General features: G+C 40.5%; 1 protein-coding gene across 2 annotated transcripts in view; it reads right to left on the bottom strand.

The window, feature by feature from the left end:
- Positions 1 to 11,739, bottom strand: part of NDNF (neuron derived neurotrophic factor) — a 33,345-nt gene extending 21,606 nt beyond the window's left edge. Inside the window, exon 1 of one of the 2 annotated variants that reach the window (XM_075616159.1) lies at positions 11,347 to 11,739. The gene's annotated coding sequence lies outside the window, so the exon portion shown is untranslated. Of the gene's footprint in view, positions 1 to 9,391; positions 9,580 to 11,346 lie in introns of those variants that run through there. The other variant, XM_075616168.1, reaches the window with a different exon arrangement.
- Between the last annotated feature and the right edge of the window lie 14,380 nt (positions 11,740 to 26,119).

The following is a 26,119-nucleotide window of genomic DNA, read 5'->3' as shown; positions in this document are numbered from 1 at the left end:
CATGGCCTGGAAAAGTGTTTAAAGGAGTAGTACCGCTTAGTAATTAAGAGATGGGCGAATCAACCCAAATTCGTTTCCCAGATTTTCGTGGATTTTCCCGACATCCGTTTCGCGGTGTAAAATCGCAAACTCATTTGGTCGGTTTTAATCCGTGCGGATTCATCAAAAGCCACGATGGGATACAATCCGTTGACGGATTTGAAGAATCCAATCCGCAGCTTCAGCAATCTTAAAAATCTGTCAACGGACTGCGGAATGTAATCATCCTCTCTTCAGAATGTATTGGCAATAATAATAAAAAGCCGCAAACGTGAGTTGCCCTTTTTGAGATTGATGCACGAAAATCCGCGGATCAAAGGAACCGGCTGAGCCGCTGCGGATCCAAATCTGCCCCCAAAAATTTGCCCATCTCTAATTATGGCCTTTGTCTCTTAGAAATATGCACATGTGGATGATAAAGAGAACATTAAAGTTTTATAAAACATGATTGAAAAGTTTACATTAAGTTTGTTACCAAAAACATAACTTTTAACCTCCTAGATAAGTAAGTTTACTTAAATCAAGATCAGGAAGTAGCTCTGTCACAATGCCAAGTTACCATGTCACAGTTACAAAACGGGGTCTACATCTTGTGCAGAACTAAGAGGATATGGTGAGTTTTACTGTTGCACATTCCCAGATTTATCAGTGGAATTCATCTGATACACCTAATGAAAATAAAGGGCTGATGAAACGTGATATTACATTTGTTTTAGGAATAAAACGGTCTATTTTACTTCTAAAGATTCACACCAACGTACATTATCAAGGTTTCCCAATCAGATTTATCAAAGAATAAAAAATGAACAAAAAAGGTCAAACATATTTATCACCCACTGGAAGCAATTGGATATTTTATATCTGATAAATCTGCTGTTTTTTTCATATTGTTTCACTATGGAATCTATGACACATACACCACACCCTAAGTTGTAATTAATGGCCCCTTGTATATGCCAACATATCATTTTTAAATGGTGAGACTTCAATGTCTTTTGTTATTAGTACATTATGCAGCTGTTATTCTGTAACAAATTCCTTACTGAGCTAACAGGATGTGCATACGCTCTGTTCAATTCCTGTTGCATAAATAAACATTATGTATAATGTTTATCGATGAGATATAAGGATTTCTCATTGTGAATTTACAGTGATAAGTCCATATCTCATGTCCTTGTCTATTATGAGTTCTGGCTTCGTTACAAGTAAACAATAACAAACATAATGACTGCACTATTTTTACATGTGCCTTTGAAAGACAACTAAATGTGTGCCAAATATTTCTTTATCTCCAAATCGACTTGACGTTTCCTTTTACATTCGGATCATCTATAGGTAAAACCCAACATTGCTCATTGCTACTTGGAAAATCTGTACTATTTTTCCTTAGGCCTGAAATTGTAGTCTTGATTAACATTGTTTTATTATAATATACAGCATATAACAATACCACTTGCGGGTACATTTGCATGTCTCAGACAGGTATGCAGCCCTGTCTTTCCCCGTTAACCTCTTAGCATACAATGCTTCCCCTGCAGTCAGGGATTCTGGGTAATGGCATGCAAATGAGCACACAGTGTGTTACTCTTTACTTCCTATCCATTTTAACATGGGCCCCTATATATAAGCGTATGCCTGGCATATTACACAGGACAGCCTGTGTTAAGGAAGTTCATATCCAGCAGTACTCACAGACAGCTATGTTTTACCTTTTGGGTCTTATCAGTGTGAGGTTGATGCTGGCTATTATAATATAAAACAGTCCTCAATCTATTCCATATATTAAGAAATGTATACTGCACAATTTACCTCCATGTACTTGAATCCAGTTCCATTCCTTCACTGTGTGTTAACCCTCTTTTCACCATAAAGAACATGGGCCTGTAGTGTATATTACATTCAAAAATATGTATTGTTGTGCTGTTTGAACTTCAAAATTAGACTACAAAATCCTATTTAGCCAAGAGAACAAAAATAGCCGGGAAGCGCGTACAGTACATGGCTTCATGCTTTAACTTTATTGCAACAGCAACATTTTATGGTGATGGATATATTATTAAGAAAATTGTGCAGTTTGCTCTTGAGTTTTCTAAGTTGGTTCCATATCGAAGGCTCCCCAGAAGTTTTAACTTAATCTTTTAAACCAAAATATGTAATAACTTAATCCAGTACTCATAGCCCTAATATCTTAATCCTCTACCAGATTTATAAAGAATGTCGTTTGTGAATAATTGAGTTTATCAATAAACAAGCTTGGGATTGGCAGGTTATAACGGCATTAGAAGTGAATGTTCTGAAACATGACTCTGGGTCCTTACAGTATATTTGGCACTTTACAAATTAGTGCAGGCTTTTGATGTAAGCTAATTTATGTCGCTGTCTGCAATGGAGTTGCTCTCTATTATAGATGCAATTCTTCATTGTGACTTGCATTGAAGTTGCAAGAAAGTAAAAGCCCTCTGCCATACAACAATTTCTTTCCGGTTTGAATTACTGTTTTTTTTTTATAATTGAACATGTATATAATAGTTCTGCAAATCTGTAGTAAGTCAAGAAAAACAACTGTGAACAGCACAGTAAGAACTATCACAAGACATCACAGAGTATCAAATACATGCAACACTGCTTCAATTGGTGACTTTTTAAGTGCCCATACCTAGTTCAGCCCGGATTTCAAAGTTGCACTCTGATCAAGGCCGAGATATAAAGCAATATTTAGAAAAATCACAATGGTGGCCATTTTTTAAATCCCCGTAGAAAAGTGTTTGTATAGACATCAATATTTCTGGATAATAGAAACCCACTGGAGGATCTCACAGTAATCAGGATAAAAGGATGGCATTAAGTGAATCTTTCCAACAGAACAATGGAATAGCAATAGCACATTTAAAATGTGTTTATTTAGTGTGCAGAGCTCATTTGATCTACTAGTTTTGCATCATGTCTAAATACTAGTCCAACACCTCTTTTCATAATCGCAATGGAAAAGTATTCTAAAACCAAATACAGTACCTTCATTTGAAACAAATGAATACGCAAAGTAAGAAGTATACATCTTAGAGATACAGCAAAAGTGCTGCACCTCCAGCAACGGTTTGCATTTATTTTAAGAAAAGTGTTCTTAAAATGATCCAGTAATCTGTATGTACATATGTATGTGTTTCATTTCTGATTCCTATACGTTTAATCAATGCAAAGCGAAACCATTCCTTTCCTATGAGATAAAGCATCCGCAATTGTTTCCTCTGCAAAAACATACCCAAAAAGTAATAGCTAGATAACCTTCTCAGTGTTGGAGATTGCAAAGGAAAAGTAGACAGAATAAAAGTGTTTGTTAATCGTTGGCCAAATGAAAATATCTACATCTTTGGGGGTTGTATAAATGAAGCATTGTGGATAGCAGCACCATTAGGTTTAAACTTTTTTGTAGATGCAATATCGTGTTGGAAAATGTAATTATATATGGGTTTTTTTTTAAACTGGTGATATAATGGAAAGGTCTCAGCAAAGATGAAGGAATTTGAGCATTGTTCACCTCAAGTATTCAGTTGTTTCAATAATCCTCTTAAGAAGTGTATTTTTAACTGACGCCTTTCCCTGCCCAGAAAGATGATTTGAACTGAGCATAACAATGACTCGAAAATGCTGACATTCCTCGCATGCACTGAGCACAAGAAGGCAAGCCATGTTTGCAATACACATGAATTAAGTAGCTGATCCATAACCGGACACATTCTAGTAGCTGTTTCATCGCTATGAGAGTCCTAAGCCAAAAAAGTTAAAAATGAAAAAAAAAAAAGAGAGAAAAGAAAAAATAGATTTTTTTAAAAATAGTTAAATTGTTCTGTAAGATCAATCACACACCTGTTCCCATTTAACTTACAATGCTTCAATAATTGTTCGTGTGATTCCTAAGAATGCGAAATACCTAGTTACCATTAGGCTGTTTTTCCACTGCGGATTTTTCTGTTATCCTTAAAAACAACAAGACTTCTTGTCAAGCTACTGGGAGCTTTTTGAGGGTTCTTTAGTAGTTTGTATATTTTGCTAGTATAAACATCACAATAGCATTGTTTCCTCTCTTCAGAGTTCTATTTTTGACCATCAATTTCCTGCATATCTTATTTTATGCATATGTTGTCTGGGTGTTCCCCACACTATTAATTGCATCAGTGCAGATGTACAGCACAATTCGTCTCCTAATCCGTATAATTATAGATGCTTATCTAAAACCCAAAGCGGGCGGCTACAAAAAGAAGCTTTAAACATTAAAACTGTTATTGAATTGAGACATTCTTCACAACTGTAAGTAACACACACGTACTGTACAGTTACTGTAGGAAAAAATATTCCTTTAACCTGGCAATGATTCTCAAAACTTTTTGTAAGAGTGGAGTCATGTTTTTCTAAACCTAAGAAAGCATGTCAATGCGTGAATTTTCGGGTCTGTGTGCAATTATGGGAGAAATTCTGAAAATTGCTTATTGCCTTTGGTGTTATGGCTATACGGTAAATTATTATATCCAAAGGTGCTACAATTTGGATAAATAGGTATTATATTATCTGCAGTGTTCTATGTGTCACTCAGTGGTATTTCAAACAATTATGTCATTTTTTATAAAACAGTCTTTGAAAGCAGGAATCTGATTGTTCTTAAAATCTTATTCCCACTTAACAGGTACTGAAGTTGTCCCTCATACATGCAACAGTCTCTCTAAAACATTTAGAGTATTAAAAAGGGAAGCTATCAAGCCCCCAAAGCCACAGAAACACCAGAGCACGCAATGCATGTTAACTACATTCAAGTCTAGTTGGGGTGGGTTTCAGCAAATGAAAGTAAGAATGCAGCCATGATTCTAAGGCTAAGTCCCCGCTAGCGCTGATCGGGCTGAGCGGCCGGCGCTTGCGGCGGGGAATTACACACAGTATATAGATATATGTAAATCCCCGCTAACTCGGTGCGCGCGGTGCTCGTGCGCGTGCACACACGCTCAGCCACGATCTGCGCTTACATAAACAAAAAACCTATACTTCCCCGCGCGCTCAGCTGGCCCGCTATGCCGCCCCCCACCCCCCCCCCCCCCCCACGCGCTTGCGTAATCGGAGGACACCCGGCGTTCATGCTTGGAGCGCTCTCCAAGCATGAGCGCGCTCAGCGCCAGCGGGGACTTAGACTAATGCTACAGTGACCAGGTAATAGGAATACATTGGGGGGGGGGGGTTTACAATGCCGGAGGTGAGCCTCACAAACTAGTCAATGTGAACACAATGAGTATGACAAAATATTTTTGGGATCCGACTTTACCTTTCCCATATATGTGATAAGAAATGAGACTTGGATTGTAAGCTCTCTGAATGTCTTTTCCTAGTGTTTATTTGTATGTTTGAAGAACTTATTCCATTATGATCCTCATTCTATAAATGCTATCCCACAGAAAGCCCAATTGATGCAACAAAATGTGGGGTAGATCCTCAGACATGCGCTAAATAAGTGCAAATAACGTTAACATACCTGCTTAGTTAACGGACATTATTTTTCTTTCATTTAACATGGATCGTCAAATTAATTTATATGCATAAATCAGGTCCATTAGCAAAACCACCATCCTTATGTTTCCTGCATTTTCCCATACACTGCACATGCGCACTTACACTTTAAGGCGCGTTATTAAGGCAGCGCTAGTAACATAGTAACAGAGATTTGTATGTGTGCTACCAGAAAGCTAATGCAAATCTTCTTATATTAGCAATATATCGTTTTTACACTTATTAACTTTTTCACTTAATTATATGGTATATAATATAATAATGTACAAGAATATATATATATATATATATATATATATATATACAAACCTCAACAATATTAATTAATATATACATTATTGAACACCCATAATGTATACAGGCATTATTACATTATATACCATATTAATTCATACAAACATATCACTTTAATCACTAAAAAACATAATATAGTTTATGATGTGTTTCAGACATTTATATGATCCCTAATACACATCTTTGTATGACACGTGTAACTTTTTGTAATGAAAGGGTTAAGTCCCATACTCATTACATTGCTTTTAGGCTATTCCCAGGAATAGTGCAATGATAAGCAGGGTCTGGATGGGCGTAAGGGCGGCTTTTAGAAGGTGGTAAATACCGTAGTGTTATTATCATGTCCTAACAGTAACAGAGGTCTGAGGATCTCCGCTGCTAGGTAAACTGCTCATTACCATATCATTTGCATATGAGTAAGCCTAAGGTCCGTTAAAATGAAACAATCTCATAATTTTAAGGAAAATTACTGAACAATGTAACGATAAGCACCTCTGGGGATATGAGTTACGGATATGGATATATTAAATTGAGATAACGTAACGTTAACAAATTAGCAACCTTCTGAGGACCTACCCCTCAACAATGTTATCTGGTGTCTCTGTAATATGAACGAGAAGCAAGCAAATAGTGTTTTTTGAACTGCTTTGAGTTTAACTGTGGTGAAGTAATCTATTGTGTACTGTGGAAAACACATTGCATGCAAAACGCCAGCATTGAAGCAGTCACTACCAAGATTCTTCCCACAAGAAACTAACTTTTTCTTGTTTGTTATATCCTGTTTTTATTAAATGCCACTCAACTTCAACAATAAATGTGATATACTGGTGTTATTAATAATACTAATAATAACAACAGTGGCAATGATAATTAAGTACATTGTCAATACTAACAGATGCAATGAATATTGTGCTTGTGTCCCCAGGCATATATTCCTTTGAATTCTAAAGGGCATGTCATTTCTTTCTCTTGTTATTCTCATTCATTCTAGTGTCCCTAACACAAACAAGCCCTAAGGGAAGTTCAAATTGAACACTTTTGTGTGCATGTAATTTTTGAATGTTCTGAAAAGGATAGTTTGCCTTCTATTTCTAGCTCCTTGAGCTCACAGTGACATCATACTTTACATCTCTATAATGAATGCTATTTTAAAAATTCACCCAACAAACAATGAAACCCAAAGATAAAAAAAAGTAACTAACCTTTAATAGTTTAGTTGTTTTCTTTGCGATACATACCTTCATTTTATATTATATTTGAACAAAGCTGAAGATCTAGGTAAACTTGCCTGACTTGTTAGAAATACTATTATGTAATCACAAATAGCACAGCACGGTGATTAATTATAAGTTATTTAGAACTTTTGGAAGGTGAGGGGGGACCTTTCCAACATGACCCAGTGTTTTTACCGTGAAAGCAAATGTGTGTGCAGAGTGCATTACACTAAATGCTTTTAATTGTCATACACTTACGCTCACCTTTGAAAATGAAAAAAGCAAAACATTCTTAAAATGAGTCAGCAGTGTGATTTCTATAATGTCTATTTAATAAACACATAACACAGGCTTAACGATAAGGCAGCCAGGCCATTATTTGCTCTGAGAGAAAAACGCACGCATGTTTACCATTCCATAAAACTTACATCACACAGGGTAATTATTAAGCCATTGTGTCAGTGTGTGGTAATTTACTATCTTTGTGGATAATTTCCATGTTTATTTTGCATTGCTCTATTTCATATCTCATTATACAGACCTTGGTGACATGTTTGCTTCTCATATATAATGTAGGATAAAATGATTAATAACAACAATTCACCTGTTTGTACGGTGAAACTGTACATTTAATTTCACCAAGACAACTTTTTTTTTTAATCTAGCACCGCAGATGTTATAAATGTCTCTGCAGTTCTCTAGCTCATCATTTAGTTGTTTATTTCTGTGGGGAACTTCCTAGAAAATATGCAATCTTGCAGGGATGGACTACAATCTGTTTTTAAGTGATAATTGTGACTATTCTTTCTTTTTATTTATTTTTTTGCATATATACAAGAAGCTTTAGCATAGCACAAACCACATTGTTTTGGCTAGCCTTCTAGGCTACACATAGAACAGATAATCTTCATTCTGGAAGTAGTAATGTGGTTTCCTCAGATATTTCTTTATTTACTCTTGCTGCATGTGCCTAGTTTTGTGTTCTTTAAACAATTTTTTTTTGTATGTTGCACTTGCCCTTTGAGTTAACTCTTTCGCAGCTAAAGAGGATTCCCCTTCCCCAGGCTCTAGGGGTTTATGCATTATACTGTATGTAGTATATTTTTTATAGCACTAACCATTTACGGCGCTTTTCAATTTTGACAAATAATACAGGGAATATAATAATACAGATAAGTGCAGATAAAATACATAAATGGAACATTGAAATAAAGGAATCAATGAGAGCTTCCATACGATAGTGTTCGATCGTCCCTATCACAGTTTCTAAAAAGCCCTAGTGCTACCAAAAATGTAAGACCTACATATGTTTCCCTAGAGTGACCCACAGTGGTCGTGGTAAAGCACAGCAGACACAGTGGGGCACTGGCAAGGGGTTAATAATCTGTTTGTTCACATTTATGAGCAAGGTCTGAACAAGCTTGACCTATTACCAAGATGCACTCTATTTGAAAGGCTAACAATGCCAATATATAACAGGGGAGGGAAAACATTTCTGCCTTCTAAATAAATGATGATGATAATGCTGGTAATAATAAAAATGGAACATTTTATATATTATAATACCAAGACCTAGATCCACACCGATTAGCACCTATTTCAACTGGCTGCAACTGGAAGCAATTACATTTGAATCTTACCTTCAACAATATGATATTAAAAAATAATGACACTAGATGCCTGAAGTTTTGCTAACACTGACAGATGGAATTGGATTGTACAATAAACACTGTAATGTAATGTGATCTCCAATTAGCATTGAGTATTGCATACATCTATATAACTCTCTATATATTTTGATATTCTTTATTATTTCAGTAGCTGACAAAGTGTGTTTACTTATTACTTATATTTAACAGATATTAGGGCTATTAAATACAATCCATGCAAAAATAGGATGTATTCATAAAAAAGTGATGGCCATTGTAGGCACAAGATATATATATATATATATATATATATATATATATGTATATATATATATATATATATATATATATAAACTGGTCTGGAAATGTAAAAATCTTCAAAGGCTCAACAACAAAAACATTATTAAATTGAAGAACATTGCAAGGGATCATTTAAAGTGCTAAACACATATCTGATGTATTTACTTAATGTACAGGATCATGGGGGTTCAAATATCTAATTGCAGATAATATATAAAAGTAGAATCAAATTAGCTAATTAAAAACATTACAAACAATCATGATGTCCCTTGCTTTAAAGTATTTAAAGATGTGCGGACTGGTTGATAGCATCAAGTCTTTCCCCCCTCCACATCTCCTTCCACTAACCTTCCCTGGATGTAAGAAGAATCAAACTGCTTCCACTTGGGGGTTATTTAGTGAAGTCTCCAAGCTGCAAAACATGGGCAAACTTGTGCAAAAACAGCCCTATACTTCTCAAAGAAAAGAGATCCCATTGAAAGCTATTGGAGTTTTTCCTTTGATAAATCTGGTATTGTCCCAGGTTTGCAGCCAGGAGAAACTAACCTCGTTTAGATCTACTGTATTCTAGAGAATCCAGTCAGGTCATTTATGGAAGTTACAGAAAACCCTCGAGCAAATCACAACTTCTGATGAAAGATAAAGGGGATTATTTATCAAAGACTCCCTGATTACAAAACAGGGCCAACATTCTGCACCAGATAAAGCCAGATATAATATATCTAGCAATACAGATGCCTATGGGAATCACTGATATTTTTCCTTTTTTTGCACCACTTTTACATTGGTGGAGACTTTGATAAATGGGCCTCCATAGAACAGAGCACTAGCACCAAAATCAGTAAAGTACACAACTATTACATTTATGAGGAATAAATAAAAATCAAGATGTTAACCTAATCTCAATTGCTTGGATTCAGTGCAGTAAATGACCTAAATGTATTTGATTCAAAAAAACTTTTTTTTTAATATGATGTAAAAAATCACCAGCTCTCACTTTGTTATACTACAAGCTTTAACTATGAAATAGTCTTTGTTATACACACACAGACACACACACACACACACACACACACACACACACACACACACACACACACACACACACACACACACACACACACACACACACACACACACACACACACACACACACACACACACACACACGTTGCTTTTCTAGATCAACCTATAGAAAGCAACACATACTCCAATAGATAGAAGCAAAGCAACATGAAAAATTAGATACATTCAATCCTTTAACAGAAGGAAGGCTCATCAGCTGAAATAGTTGTGAGAGATGGAGAGAGTAGTAACCCTACAAATACATGTTCTGATTTAATGCACGAAGTACAGCAGGAGGTACTGTAACTGCTCAGGCTACACACAGGGCATACACATCAATCAAATCAAATACGCTTTATTGGCATGACAGAGAAACATTGTAGTATTGCCAAGGCATGAATAACAGAGGGTACGGTATAATGTTTACACAGCCCATGAGTAACAGTTACCCACAGGGGTGCACACTGTTTGTAAATCAAGCACCGCAGTGTATCTTATCTTTTCACCAATCAAGAAAATATGACCCCTCAACCTTGGCTAAAATGACCCCTCCATTGATTTACCCTGGAGCATATAGTATGCCAATGCATAAGGTCATAGTTATATGTAAGGGATATACTATAAAAACAAGATAGCCATATGTTTCCAGGTCTGTGGCATGTGTGCGCTTTAAGATTATTTGGGTAGTAATCCATCTCTTTTGATCGCGTCCTACCTTGTGCATCCTGCTGACACAAACAAATCTGCTTAGCACACGCAGCCCAGCTTAGCCTTAGTGTAAAGCTGAATTATTAAAACAAACAACCCACCAAATGCACTCAACCACAACCCTGCAATGAAGTAATATCAAATAGGGGGTCCTCTGCCAATTTTACGAGAGAAGTGAAATGCCTCCTCCAGTTACAAGTCATGTCATAAAAACGTCTCTGATTCTGCACTGGCAACAATATCAAAGCTGTAATTTCCTGGGTCTGCTTTGCAAGGAACTTTTCAAAGCACTCTTGAAACTGAGAGAGACCAATTAACTCATTGAACTGATTGCCAGACGGTAATTCCTACACTCACGTATACTGTATTCATTGCGAGGTGACTTGGACTTCTCTGTGGATGTAAAAAGGAAACCTGAAGAGATCAGGAAGATGCTGAGCTCATCTTTTGCAAATACAATTTTTTTTTTTTTTTTTAGAGTTTATGCAGAAATGAGCAGAGCATATGGTGGAAAATCAGATGACACTTACCTTACAGTTTCACCTCTGGGAAGGAGAAGTACTCCTGCTGTCAATCTATATGTTCCCTGGGCTTTCGTAAAGTACCGGATCAGGCTTGTCCGCAAGGGAAAGGAGGTTGTGGATAGGGTCAAAGTGTGGCTACCCCCTTCCTCTTACTTTTCCTCTACCCCACTATAACTTTGGGATAACTGGGGTCTTGGGTGGCAAGAATTGCCAGGGCAAAGGGGGGAAAAAAGGTGTTTGGAAGATCTGCAGTGGGAGGTCTCTGGTATCCAATATCCTCCTGTGTAGAGTTCTTGGTATGGATGCTCTGTTGTAAGGTTGTGTGGGGAGTGTGGGTATCCCTGTATCTGCTCTCTGAGCCTCTCTCACTCTGATACTACAGTGGATTGGAGCTGCATGTCAATAGGAAAGCAGGGAGCCTCCCCTCCCCTGTGCATAAAGTCCAGGGACCAAACCCACCAACCATGAGGCGAGGGCACCGACGTCTCAACCAACCACAGCTCTGCTCTCCCCGCTCACTTTCTGAATGGTAGGAAGCCCCACCCGCTTGCACTATAAAAACAATGGCAGGGGTACAGGCAGGCACCAGAGCCTGAGAATGACAAAGGGATATAGGGGCGCAGTTACTGACCGGGGGGAGAGACAGTGAGGGGCTCACCGACAGACATGGACAAATACACTACACATATAATGCATTCCTTATTTTTTATTGAAGGAGCATGAGAAATTGTTTGACTGTAATTCAGAGAATTAACTAGACTGTACAGTGTGTGTGTATAAAGTGTGTGTGTGTGTGTGTGTGTGTGTGTGTGTGTATAAAGTGTGTGTGTGTGTGTGTGTGTGTGTGTGTGTGTGTGTGTGTGTGTGTGTGTGTGTGTGTGTGTGTGTGTGTGTGTGTGTGTGGTGTACACACACACACACAAATATTCTGTAACACAGTGAAATAGACAATGTATATGTGTATATGCATCTGTATTATATACAAATATATACAGTATTTGTGAAACAACAAGACAGACACTATACTTATTTATAGATTATACATATATGTGTGTGTGAGTGGCTGTGTGTGTGTGTGTGTGTGTGTGTGTGTGTGTGTGTGTGTGTGTGTGTGTGTGTGTGTGTGTGTGTGTGTGTGTGTAATATATGTATATATGTATATATATATTATATACACACAAACATACACACAGCCACTCACACACACACACACACACACAGCCACTCACACACATATATGTATAATCTATAAATAAGTATAGTGTCTGTCTTGTTTCACAAATACTGTATATATTTGTATATAATATAGATGCATATACACATATACATTGTCTATTTCACTGTGTTACAGAATGATCTTAACTATTTCAACGCGTCAGTAAGCAGAGATCAGGGTTGAGATCTGAGTAACTAACAAACACATTTTTTTTTTGTCAGAGTATCTGTAGTTTTAGGATCCTGAATGTAGCTTTTATTGAAATGAAGCAACTGCAGCCAGGGAGAGGAAAAGAAAACAAGCTTGTTTTTTGAATAAATAGTCTTCGCGGTGGAGTTTCCAGACACCATACCAAATGCAAAACCGTTTCACAAGTCCCCTCCGAAGCCAATTCTGTGGTCGTCCTGTATTTATTAAAATATGCAGGCATGTATAAAATGCACAGTGAAAGAAAAATAGCAAAAATACAGGGATTTATCTGGGATCATTTGGAATTAAGCTGTAAATTACAAGGATGTCTCAAATGTACATCTGTGGGGCATTCACGATTCATTTTTTCAAGTTGGTGTGCAGAATTGCTTTAATAAAAACAAAACAAAATCACAAAACTTGTTTTAATAGTGTTATTATTGACTCGAGCTGGCGAACAGTATAACGACTCCAATTTTTTAAAATCATACATTTTAAGCCATGCATAATAAATTGTTTAAATTTGCCAAATCCGATTATATTATTATAAAAGTAGATCAAAGATATCTTGCTATACTGTAAAGTCCCCAAACCTCTAAGTTGCATGTGCTGGGTAATGAGAAACAGCTTCTCTCAGCACAGCAGCTTCTCAACTCTGATCAATCACATAACAAGAACATTCACATAGCTAGGGCACAGGATTCAAATCACATGTAATCACTTACTGCCTAATACATTGCTACTTGCTTCTTACACCTATTTAGAGAAGCTTGCGTCTCAAATGTGTTAATATCACGTGTTTAAGAACAGTGATTCACATTATGAAATTTGATTCCCCCCACCCGATTTTATTTGAGTTTCCACTTCACTTTTTTTTTTTTTAATTTCCTTAATTGGCTTTTCATTATGAGTTTCACTCCATAGCTGAGAAAATAGCTCAGGATTGATTTTTACGTGTTTATCTTTTGTTTGATTGTATCTGACTTGAGCTAGCCAAATTATAGGATGTTAGAGGATGGACATGTGGATAATATGCAGGACCGAACTGTATTATTATGCTGCATGGATAATATTCAGGGCAACACGATGTTTGTGTGATATACTGTATGATTAATATACAGAGAGCAGAGTGTTTATAGCATGTATGTTTACTATGTATTGCAGTACTGTGTTCATAGGATGTATGGATAATATGCAGGACATCACTGTGTTCAGTAAAGGGCAGAAATGCCACTATACAGAACACCATTTAGAATACCATAGCTAGCACAGTAGTTGTAGTCTCCGGTATCTATTACATCTAGCTCTATTTTCACTCTGATTAAAACGTGCCCAGTATTTATCTGTTCGATGGAGACAGAAAGGCAGCTGAATTGAGGGCATGTGACATTAAGCGATGTGTGACCTAACAAAACGAAATGTTGGGTATTTAGAGAAATAAACGAAGAATAAACAATACATCGTTCAGATCTGTTGTATAGTGGTGAAGACAACCTCACAGTCACAAACACATTTATACAGCTGATGACAGATCTCATCCAGACCAGCAAACAGGAGGACTTTGCAAACTGTTGCAACAAACAAAAGAAGCCACAGATTAAGTGGCCACCCAAAATATGTTTTTTTGGAAATGTGACATATAACACTTAATGATAAAATCGTGTCTGAGTTTTTTTTCTTCTTATATTAAAAGAACAGGCTGAATCATTTAAAATAGCAAAGATACAGCAGAGAACATATGTTCATAGAAACAATCGTTTGCCAGTTGCAAATGTAACCATCAGATGTTACAAAATTAATACATTTGATGAATGTGTTGTGCTGTTATTTTACTGTTAATTGAATTGTGCACATCATCCCAATATCTTCTTAGGAGAAGAATAGCAATTGTTATAGTAGGTACAGGAGAGAACAGCCCATTTTAGTTACTATATTGTTTTTGTGTGTGTTTTGTGAAACCATGAAATGACAAACATTAAAAGTGTTCATGTACACTATGCTTTTAACTCACAAGCTTTCAGAACTACAGAAGTAGCACATGAAGAAGGATTGAATCTGTTTTGTAAGCATACAGTATGTATTATTACAAATCTAAAAAGATCTGTAATGCTGGGCCCAGCATTCAACTAAGACATCATCATGTAGCAGTGAGTACTAATTTATTATTCATTTTTAAAATTGTAAGATTGTATGTATCACTGGATCTGTGTTAGCCCTCTTTTTATCATTATCATTATTAACACCTTCTGTGCTGGTGGGTATTTAGTTATTGTGCCCCCTTAAAAATAAATACCTTGTGTGGGCTGTACATTCACAATAATAAGTAGAACCAAGAGGCAGATGTGGGAAGTGTGATTGTACCAGGAGAAACAAAGCATCATCACTCGTTTTTAATTGACAATCTCAGAGTACCACTACTTTTTTATTTTATTTATACTGAGAGACTAACTCTCTATGAAAAAAAGGATGTATTTTAGGAAACCCATTTCCCATTTTATACATCTTTCTAAAATATGTCAAGAATAGATTTCTTTCCCCACTGTTAAATGCAATTTAAAATTGGTTAAAAGCCAGACACAGTACCACTTTTTTTTTTAAATTGATATTTTTAAAGCCACTTCAAAACCCTGGCAGGGGAATGCCCTCTATATGTGAGGCATAGGAAAGTTCCAACTTCACCCTGTAGATCTGATTGATGCTAAATGTGAAATGAGTCTCCCCGCACTCTCCCTTCTTCAACTGAATACATGAATTCTCACTTCTATTCCAGTTTTCAGGTTCCAAGATCTTTAGGGAAGAGGAGTCCCTGCTGGGACGGTGTCAGCAGCACTGTGTGTGTGTGCCACCCATGCTGAGGGCAGATCTCAGCTTGTCTCGTGTGCTTAATAAACCCACCTCCCCACCTCCCCTTCTTAGGTGTATAAATGTATATATATGTTTGATGTCTCTGATCAGAACTGTGCTTCTACAAACACTTCGTTGCGTCCTCTTCAGAGCTGAAACACTGTCAGTAAATACAGACAATCCCAAATGATCTGCTTGTGCTGAAGTTGAAAACGATGTGAGCAATCCTTCACCAAGAGGCTGACAGCCCCTGCACAGCAGACACTAGCACCTAATCTCTGTTTTCTTTGCCACACGTGATGATTTTATTAGCTCCTCTCTAGGACACAGAAGGTTTAGTTTGTCACTATCAGCTCTGGCTGAGACATTAACCTGTTTCCCAGACGTCTTTCTTTTTTATTTTCTGCACTAAGCAGTTAAAACACATTTGCCTTTCTGTAATTGAGGAGATGACAGGTTAAAAACATGGACAATAGCTGTGAACGTTTAAGAGACAAAGAAAGATCATTTGCACCCCCTTTTCACCACATAAAAAAAGCATGATAAATATTGATGCAATAAACCCCCCTTCCTGGTTATTAGAAGTGATTCTTATTGCGCTGTGGAGAGCTTGGTGGAGGGAGTTTCTATTGCAGTGAAGGCTGCTCTCACAGTGACAGTGCCTTGGTCTGCACTGTGTCTGCTTCCACAGATGAAGCAGCAGCAGCACCTAGTGAGCAATTGAGAGAACTATCTATTTGAAGGCTTATATGTACAGTATATTGAACTCCTGCAAAGCACTTCTCAGCTTGTAAACTGAAAATTATTTGTTGGTCTAAAAAATGTTATCATACTACAAATGTTATCCTTTTATTTTCCCGTTTACTAAGTGTACATTGAATCTTTTTGTTGTTGTTGTTGCCTTGTGACTTTGTCAAATATAAGGCCTCGTTCAGGGTGCTGGCTTCGGAGGGAGGGCGTGCTGCCGTGCGTGCTGCCGTGAGAAACAAAGTACTGTATTCAATTTGAATACTGGTTTTCAGGGTAGCAACTGCCCTGTCTCCGAAGCCAGGAGTTGAAGCTGACTACAGTTTCAATAAACGAAAATTTCGTTTTTTGGAGCTGCAGCAGCGTCACAGGGACCAAGGCAGCCAATGAAATCATTCTTCAGAATGATTTCATGACTGCAACTTGGATACTTACCCTGCCGTGTGTAACCCCGCCCCCTCCCCAACGCTGAAAAGTCTGCTGGGGGATAAACACAGATCGCCCAGCAAACTGCAGCACTGCCTCCCTCACGCCCTCCCTCCGAGTCCTGCAGCTGACACCCTGAACGAGGCCTAAGACACATTAAAGCAGCAGTTCTCCAACTCATTATTTTTCACCCCCCTCTCCTTTTTTTTCTACATGGGTGGGAAGCAGAGGGCCTCCACGGAGAGGTGAAACTCGCTTTTATCTCACGTGGCGCATGGGATTGAAATAACCAGGAAGTACTGGCGTCAGCGCTACATTACCCGGCATGGAATGGGACTTGTGGTCGCCGCTGTCTAACCGCGACCAAGTCCCCACCAGTGTTTAGCTACAGAGCCTCCGCCGCAGCTACTCTGCCACTGTACCCTCTGGAGCCGGCCGCTTCTATGATAAGGTAGGTTTTAGAGTAGACTGGGGGGGTTAACTTTAGGGTTTTAGTGGTTAGGGTAGGGGCTTAACCAGGAGTTTTAGTGGTTAGGGTAGGGGGTTAACAAGGGGTATAGTGGTTAGAGTAGGGGGTTAAGTTTAGGGTTTTAGTGGTTAGGGTAGGGGGTTAAGTTTAGGGGTTTTAGTGGTTAGGGTAGGGGGTTAACTTAAAGGATTTTAGGTTCAGGGGTTAAGATTTTTAGGGTAGTGAGTAGCGTTTGTAAAAGGGGTTAAGATTATGGGGTTTTAGGGTAAGGGCTAAGGTTATGGACTAAGGGGTTAGGGGCAGCGAAAACAACCGCGACCAAATGTCCTAGAGCAATGGTACGGATCTCAGGAAATAGGTGATCCCCCGAGCTGAAATGAATGCAGTTCAGTGCCAGGGACGCACTCCATCCCACCCACTTAAAAAAGGGTGTCCAGGCGGGGGAACTGCTGCTGCTTTGCTCCATTTTATTATATTTAAAATTAAGAGATTATTGTGACAGTAGGGGTAAATATGACTGCTTTTAATAAAGGTCAAGCCGGGCATTACTCCTACCTGTCAGCAATACACCTGTATTATGTTTGTATATATATATCTGTATTGTAAGCCTGGTTCCAGCACTTCAGGAACCAGGGGTTAATGTTATGTTCAGCTGGAATATTGCAAAGGGGTCTGTGATCTTTCCCAGTAACTCTTTGCATGTAACTGTGTTTGTTGTTGCATTTCCACCCAACAATCAGGGGCTGGGTCTCATATTGCAAACACCTGGGGGGAGGGGGAAGACCCCTAGCTAGACCCCTAGCTAGATCAAATAAGATTAGCTCAGTTCAGTTTTAGCTGGGAGTTCAGATTCTTTAGCTGAAGTAACTGGGAGAAGCTGCAGAGGACGACACTGCAGGAAGAAAAAACAGGGAACTTCTCTTTAGGGAGCTCCCTGAGCCCGAGTTTATAGGGTAACCCCAGTTTCCCAGCTGTGTGTGTGTTGATTTACTGTAAATAGGTGTGGATATTTATTTTTCCAATAAATTCATTTTTATAAACTCTGTGTTTCAGTCTGGCGAATTGACCTCTGGTGTGATAGTCCTGGTCTCCTGTGACAGGCTATTTTCTAGTGGTAGAAGTGGGATCGCTAGGCTCAGCACCGATATTCTTCCGGGAATATCTGTCTAGAGTAAGGTCTCAATTTTGAGGACCATAGAACTCACAATTACAACTGTTCCAGTACTTGGACACACACCCTTTACCATTCCCTGTAGCTTAGTTTACATACAGACAAGACTACACGGATGTCGGCCAAGTATCGGCCCTGGACCAAGGACCGTATTGCACTTCAGTGTGAGGTGTGGAGAACCTACCGGAAACCATGACAAGAAGCAGCTGTTCGCCGATCTGGTAGCGTATGAGGTGCAGTACTCAGTGGTTACAGCTCAGGTACTGGCCAGCCCTGAGGTAGTTTCGGGCCCTTCTGGACTACGGGAATCACCCGCCAACTCTGGTGATGAGTCGTGGAGGCTCTGACAGGGCTGCCTGCAGCGGAGATGGGCATGGCAGCAGACATCCGGCGGGCGCTGGAAGACCTGGTCAACGGGGCGACCACTGCTGAATGAGTTGCCATGCTCCATTTCCTGGCTGCTCACGCACCCATCCGATCAAGGTCCCGATCGTCCTCTGGAATTCGGAGGTCCCGGGCCAGTTAAGCACACCGACTCACATATTTCAGCTTCGCCACATTCTGTGATAACACGGATGACATCGATAGATATTTGTGGTCCTTTGAGAACTATTGTGAAATGCATGTCTTACCTGATCCCTCAGCTGCGCTGCAAAGCAGCCGTGGCACACCGTGAGATGGACCGGGAGGATGCTAAGGACTACCCAGTTGTGAAGGAGGTTCTCCTAGCACGTTATGCCATTACCCAGGAGACCTACCGAACCCAGTTCAGAGCACTGAACAAAGGGTCCCAGGATATGCACCTCGAGTTCATGTCTCGGCTAGAGCACCAATCTAAACGAGGGATCGCCGGGTGTGAGGTTACACTCTTTAAGGCACTCCATGACCTCATGGTGGAAGAGCAGTTCATGCTGAAAGGCTTACCCGAGGAGCAAGAGTGGGTCACCGACTGCAAAATGGTCAGCATGAGGCAAGCGGCCGCCCTGGCAGAGCTCCTCATACTTCCTCCCAAACCTGGCCCTACTACCTCCTTCCACATTATTGTTGGAACTACGATCATTCACCCAGTAGCCCAAGCACGCTGCCTTGGGGTCACACTCGACTCCTCTCTCACATTTGCCCCTCACATTCAAAACATTTCTAAAACCTGTCGCTTTTTCCTCCGCAATATAACAAAGATACGCCCTTTCCTCTGTTGTTCGACTGCTAAAACTCTAACTCAGGCCCTCATTCTCTCCCGTCTTGATTACTGTAACCTCCTGCTGTCCGGCCTTCCTGCCTCTCACCTGTCTCCCCTACAATCTATCCTTAACGCTGCTGCCAGAATCACTCTACTCTTTCCTAGATCTGTCTCAGCATCTCCCCTCATGAAATCCCTCTCCTGGCTTCCGATCAAATCCCGCATCTCACACTCCATTCTTCTCCTCACTTTTAAAGCTTTACACTCTTCTGCCCCTCCTTACATCTCAGCCCTAATTTCTCGTTATGCACCATCCAGACTCTTGCGTTCTTCTCAAGGATGTCTTCTTTCTACCCCCTTTGTATCTAAAGCCCTCTCCCGCCTTAAACCTTTTTCATTGACTGCCCCTCACCTCTGGAATGCCCTTCCCCTCAGTACCCGACTAGCACCCTCTCTATCCACCTTTAAGACCCACCTTAAGACACACTTGCTTAAAGAAGCATATGAATAGCACTGTGGATATTCTGAACACATGGCACATAAAGCTTAGCCCCCTGCAGATGCACCTACCAGAACTCCCTCCTACTGTCTCTGTACATTCTCCCTACCTACCAATTAGACTGTAAGCTCCTCGGAGCAGGAACTCGTCTTCCTTAATGTCTAAAGCACTTATTCCCATGATCTGTTATTTATATTATCTGTTATTTATTGGATTACCACATGTATTACTGCTGTGAAGCGCTATGTACATTAATGGTGCTATATAAATAAAGACATACAATACAATACTTCATGGCTGCACGTCTCCAGCTCCGGAGGCAGCTTCCGGTGTCTCTTAAACTTGCAGTGCCTTTCCGGCTGCGACAGCCTGATCCTGCCCGAACCAGCACAAGTTCCTGGCAGCCAGCTACAGTGTCTACCAGAACCTGGCCAGCACCCACCAAGTTTGCCCATGAACGGCAGTGCTTCAGGTCCCCCTCTTTACCTCCGGCGAGTAGGAACTGCTGCTGTGTGCCGCCGGAGCTGCTGGAGCTCCGCAGCGGACTTGGAGTGTGGGGACCGCCATTTTGGATTTGTGCATGCGCAGTATGATGCGGTGCGCATGCACAGATAGCTAGTAGTGAGGTGGCCATCTTAGGAGGCTCTGTAAGATGTTGCATGGTACTAGAAGTGCTATATGGTCTGGGACTAGGCCACAGGCCCATAGACATTAGGTGAGACACTCCAGCTGGAACTCGCCTCTCAAGGCGGATCGGAGCGAGGCGTGAGGGGAATTTTGCAGACCCCGCATCGTGGGACCACGGATGCGTCTCTGCTAATAGAGGATCTCCATAATACCCTGTTCATAGCCAGGAAGGTACATACCATGCACCATCACAACTCAAGGGGGATAGCGCTACCTCACACTTTGGGTGGGACTATTCTATGGGCACTGGGTGTTTAGGTGGGGGAACCAAACCGGGGTGTTGGATGTTGTGTGTGGGAATTGCATTGGGGTATTGTTATTGTATGTGCGTGTGTCAGTAAACATGTTATATACCTGTGTGTGTATTATTCTTTACTGTAATTGGTTCCTGTGAGGGGTTATCCCGCCAACACTGGGATCCCTCATAGGGGGCGGCGCTGTACTGAGAGGAGAAAGAGCTCACCCAGGCTCCCAGTGGCGGAGGCTTAGGCCTCCTGTGAGGAACAGGTATTTCAGCACGCTTAGTTCCCTTAGTCATAAGGAAAGGGGGCTACATTTGGAGGTGCTGCTGATTCAGACCTGGGGTGGCCAAAATTAGCACAACCAAATTGTGTCGCTGATCATATCATTACCATCCCGACGGGAGGTCAATGAATGGGTGTTGAAATGCATAGCACCCCAACAGGTGCTTGCCATTGGGCAATTCCCCACCGACACCTCCTTTTATGACATCTGCCTAATACTGGGGCAGTTCCCAGGCCTACAGGCCACACATAACCTAGCCTGCCGAAAAGACCCAGAAGAGATATGGTGCGTAGTGCTAGTTACAGGTGGGTATGACTGTATAATGTATACCATACTGTATGTATAATGGGGCTTGATCTCAGCAGGGAGCAACTGTATTAGAAGTGACTTATGGTCTCTGTTTTGTTTTATCTGTATTGGGTGCCAGTATCTCCTGTAGTGGTCAGCAGAAAAGGAGACTGCGCTCGTCTGTTCTCTCCTGGATATCTCTGTTTATCCACCTCTCCCCCGCAGCTCCCAAATCCTCCGGCGATCACCCGGGACAACAGTCAGAAATACCTGAGGGGTTGCATAGAATATAGGGTACACACTCGGTCTTGGAGAGTGGTACCTATAGCCTATCGGGGGTTCATTTCTATTATCCAGCCAGAGCCAGCACTTCCTGAGTAGTGATCTCGCGAGAGAGCCCTGTATTGGACTTCTACTTCCGGGTTGTAGCAGGGCAGCGACTCGCATTAGGACACTGCCGAGGGAGGCAGTGTTAGTGAGGACAGGCTTGGGAACCCCATGGGCGATGCAGCTTTACTAATTGTAAGTTTTAAATGTTATTTTACCCATTAAAGTGATTTTGTCTAACACCACCCTTTTCTCTCTGCGCTCCAACTTTATTGTATTTCTCCTGTAGTGGTGAAATAATAAGTGCAAATAGCGCTCGTGCAAACAATACAGTGATATACAAACAATGAATAAACCAAAACCTGTGATACAGAGTATGGTGAAGGTAGTCCTTGAGCTGCCTGAAAGGTTAATCTGGTATCTTCCAACCAGATAAGAAGTCTGCGTGAAGAAACCTCCTATGGCGCTGAGGATGTAATGGAAGTAGAATCTTGTGCAAAAGTTCTCTTCTTGTGCTGAAAACCTCAGAAAGGACGGTGTCCCTGAATGGCCAAAAACCTTCCTACGTGTTTCGAAACTCCAATTGATGGGTTTCTTCATCAGGGAACCCATCAATTGGAGTTTGGAAACACGTAGGAAGGTTTTTGGCCATTCAGGGATACCGTAGCAGTGCTATCCAGGCGGTGACGTCAGCGGAGGAGACGATCGAAAGATACTCTGTCGGCAACGAGACCACGAGGATTGCAGGAGATCCCCCCGCACCAACAGACGTCTGCACCCCACGGCGAGCGGTGATTTCTGGAGTTAAAGACCCCAAACCATTGCACATGTCCTACTCATGTCCGGTGAGTAGGATTTCAATTTTACAACGGCGGAGCAGCACAGCTTCCTTAAGCACAAGCGCTTGGAAGTTTTTTACTAATTCACTCATTTATTAGATTGATCAACTGTTTTATAAATTAATTTTACACCAATTGTAATATCAATTGTTTTAATTAATAAATGCTCTTTATACATCATCACATGTCCCAAGGGTAATACACTATTGCAGTGTTTTTTTGCCTCTTTTTATCTTCCTTTCTGAGGTTTTCAGCACAAGAAGAGAACTTTTGCACAAGATTCTACTTCCATTCCATCCTCAGCGCCATAGGAGGTTTCTTCATGCAGTATCTCCTGTAGTTTAAATGTCCTGGATCACGGCCCACGTGACTGAGACATTTAAACTTGCAGGAGATACCGGTACCCCATACTGAGGCGTGTACCACACGAAGAAGGGGGTCCCCAGACCTGAAAGTAATGCGATTCAGCTCCGGAGACGCCCTTATTCAATCCTATTGTATGTAGTAAAAATAAAAATAAAATAAAAGCAGAGCTTCATTACCTTAGTGGCTAATCGCTAAGGTAATGAAAGGGTTAAGCCTCCCACTACCCCGGGGAGGCCTAAACACCCTCCCTGGAGGCAACTACTCTTATATCTGGGTAATAGGGTTATTTCCCATTCAGAAACAATCAATGGGGCCTAAAATTAAATGAAATCCCCTGCAAGGATAAAGGCTGTCTTCGTCCCTGTTTAACTCAGTGGCACCAACATTTAAATCCTAACTTACTTTCTCTTTAGTTTTAATATTTTGGAGTGCTGCCTATAACACCATACTTTCTGATTGGATGGCTTTCCTACCTTTAAGGTGACATCACATCACTTCAAAAAAGAGGGCATCACATGGTTCATCCACCAATCAGATTGATGCATGTACCATGTGTCAGTCAAATGTGACATCACAGGCCTTATATAACACCTGCTACGATGTTCATTCCCCCTGGGGTTAATGTGCCCAATATCCTTATCCATCTGGACTCTTTCTGTAGTTAACCCCTCGTCGATGCTTCTCCACACTGTCTATGACCTGATACCGGAGTTGGCTTACGTTGTGTCCAGAGTATATGAAATGATGCGCCACTGGGGCCTCTTCGCTCCCTCTCCGGATCTCAGCCTTATGCTGTTGAATCCTATCTTTTACACACTGGGTCGTCTTAACCCCATACCCTAAGCCACAAGGCCATTTGATCAGATAGATGACATTACGGGAGTTGCAGGGGAAGAATGTCTTGATGAAACATTAACCACTATGGGGGTGATAGAAGAGATTACCCTCTTGCATATTGCCACAGTTGCTGCAGCTGCAGCACCTGAAGCAACCCATTTTAGGCGGGCCTAAAAATGTTTACAGCCCAGCCTTATCTCCGATATCTGCCCTGATTATATGATCCCTAAGGTTTTGTCCCCTATTATATTAAAACAGGGATTTAGAACTCAATGAGGGTATCAGGCTTTAATCTGACCTTAAAAATGGCCAATGTTCTAGGATTATCTGATTGACTCTCCCACGCCAGGTCCCAAAAGTAGATTTAAAGGGAACAAAGAAATCCCTAGAAGCCCTAAGTTGTCGTGTACCCCTTCCTAGTAAACTAGCCCTTGAGTGGGTCTCTGCCTTCCTCATTTGTACTTACAGTAGTTGATCGGGGTATCCTCTCTCCATGAATTTGTCTTGCATAATATCTAGCCTAGCCGGGACTACTGGGGGGATACTGATTATGCATTTTCCTCTTAAATATTGACTGTAAGGTAAGCCCTTGATGGTCTCTGGTGGATGATGGCTACTGTAATGATGTAGGTTGTTCCTATCTGTTGGTTTGGTATAAATATCAGACTCTAATTTCCTATGCTGTATCATGATTGTAGTATCAATGAAATTGATGGCCTGTTTACTGATAGATGAGGGGAAGCTAATAGTAACCATGGCACTGTTGAGGTCCCCTATCAACTGATGAAGTAATTCTTCTGTACCAGTCCAAATGAGGGAAATATCGTCAATTTACTGCACCCACATATGCCCATGTGTCATGAATAGTTGGTGATGGAAAACAAAATCTGTTTCAAATTGGGTTATGAAAATGTTGGCGTATGTGGGTGTGACATTCGAACCCATTGCAGTACCTTGCATTTGAATATAGCACGTGTCTTTAAATAAGAAGACATTTTCTCTCAAAATCACTGACAGTGTGTCCAATACAAACATTCTTTCCTGAGGTGTAAAGGAACCATCTTTGTCGAGAGCCAGTTTGACCACCTCAATAACATCATTATGAGGTATGGACATGTATAAGCTATTTACGTCTAACGTGACTAGCAACATATTGTCTTCAAAATCTGTAATGTCCTCTATTTTATGTAAAAAATGAGTGGTATCTTGGATATATGAAGCTGAAGCTGTGACCAGTGGATGCAGAAGTTTGTCCAGGAACATACAGTAGCAAGGGGTTGAAACACTGAGTCCATACCCACTACTGTGGAACGTCCAGGCGGCCTATTGAGATTTTTGTGGATCTTTGGAAGTGTATAGTACACGGGTGTAATGGGGTCTTTTTTTATCAGAAATCACCGCCTTCAAAGGCCGATGTCATGGTCTGTGTAATCTCTACAACTCTAGGGTAGGGTTATGTGGTACGCTAATGTAATTAGAGGTGTCAGAAAGCTGACGAATAATTTCCTCCTTGTAGTCAGACTTATTCATGACTACCACAGCTCCCCCCTTATCATCTGGTTTAATGATGAGTTCCTTATTAGTTCGATTTCTTTCTGAATTTCCCTTTCCGCCCTAGTGAAGTTGATTTTCCTAGGTGGTGCTGGGGGTATCCTTTTTAGGAGTGCCATATCATTCTGTACCAGGGTAATGAAGGTTTCAATAGTATGATTAAATGGCGGGGGTTGAATCTGCTCTTATTCTTACAGTCTGTGGTTAAAATGTGAAACACAGTATCTTCCTCAATCTCAATGTTATGGCTTCTGGTTAAATTGGGAAATTTGGCGAAATATCCCTTCAGATGTATTGTGCGGAAGAACCTAGCCAGATCTACGTCTAATGCTAATGGGTCTGTAAGTGCCATGAGGACAAATGATAGTCCTTTGTTTAGGGCCCTAGTCTGTTCAAGGGAAAGGGTAAAGTCCAAAAAATGTACCACTAATGACGGGTTCATGTCTGCATCCCTCTCTTTGTGGCCCCTCGTCCGTCGGTGCTTGTGCCCTGCCCATCTCGTTGGCCTCGACCTTCCCCTGGCCTCCTCTGCTCTAAAAAAGAGACTGTTCCTGTAGATTAATTGCTTTCTGTTGAATCAATCTGATCTGGTTGGCATGCCTGTCGGTCTCTCACATT

This window comes from Ascaphus truei, chromosome 1, assembly GCF_040206685.1.
Source record: "Ascaphus truei isolate aAscTru1 chromosome 1, aAscTru1.hap1, whole genome shotgun sequence".
In the NCBI taxonomy this organism is placed as follows: domain Eukaryota; kingdom Metazoa; phylum Chordata; class Amphibia; order Anura; family Ascaphidae; genus Ascaphus; species Ascaphus truei.
This window is presented reverse-complemented; position numbering and strand designations above follow the sequence as displayed.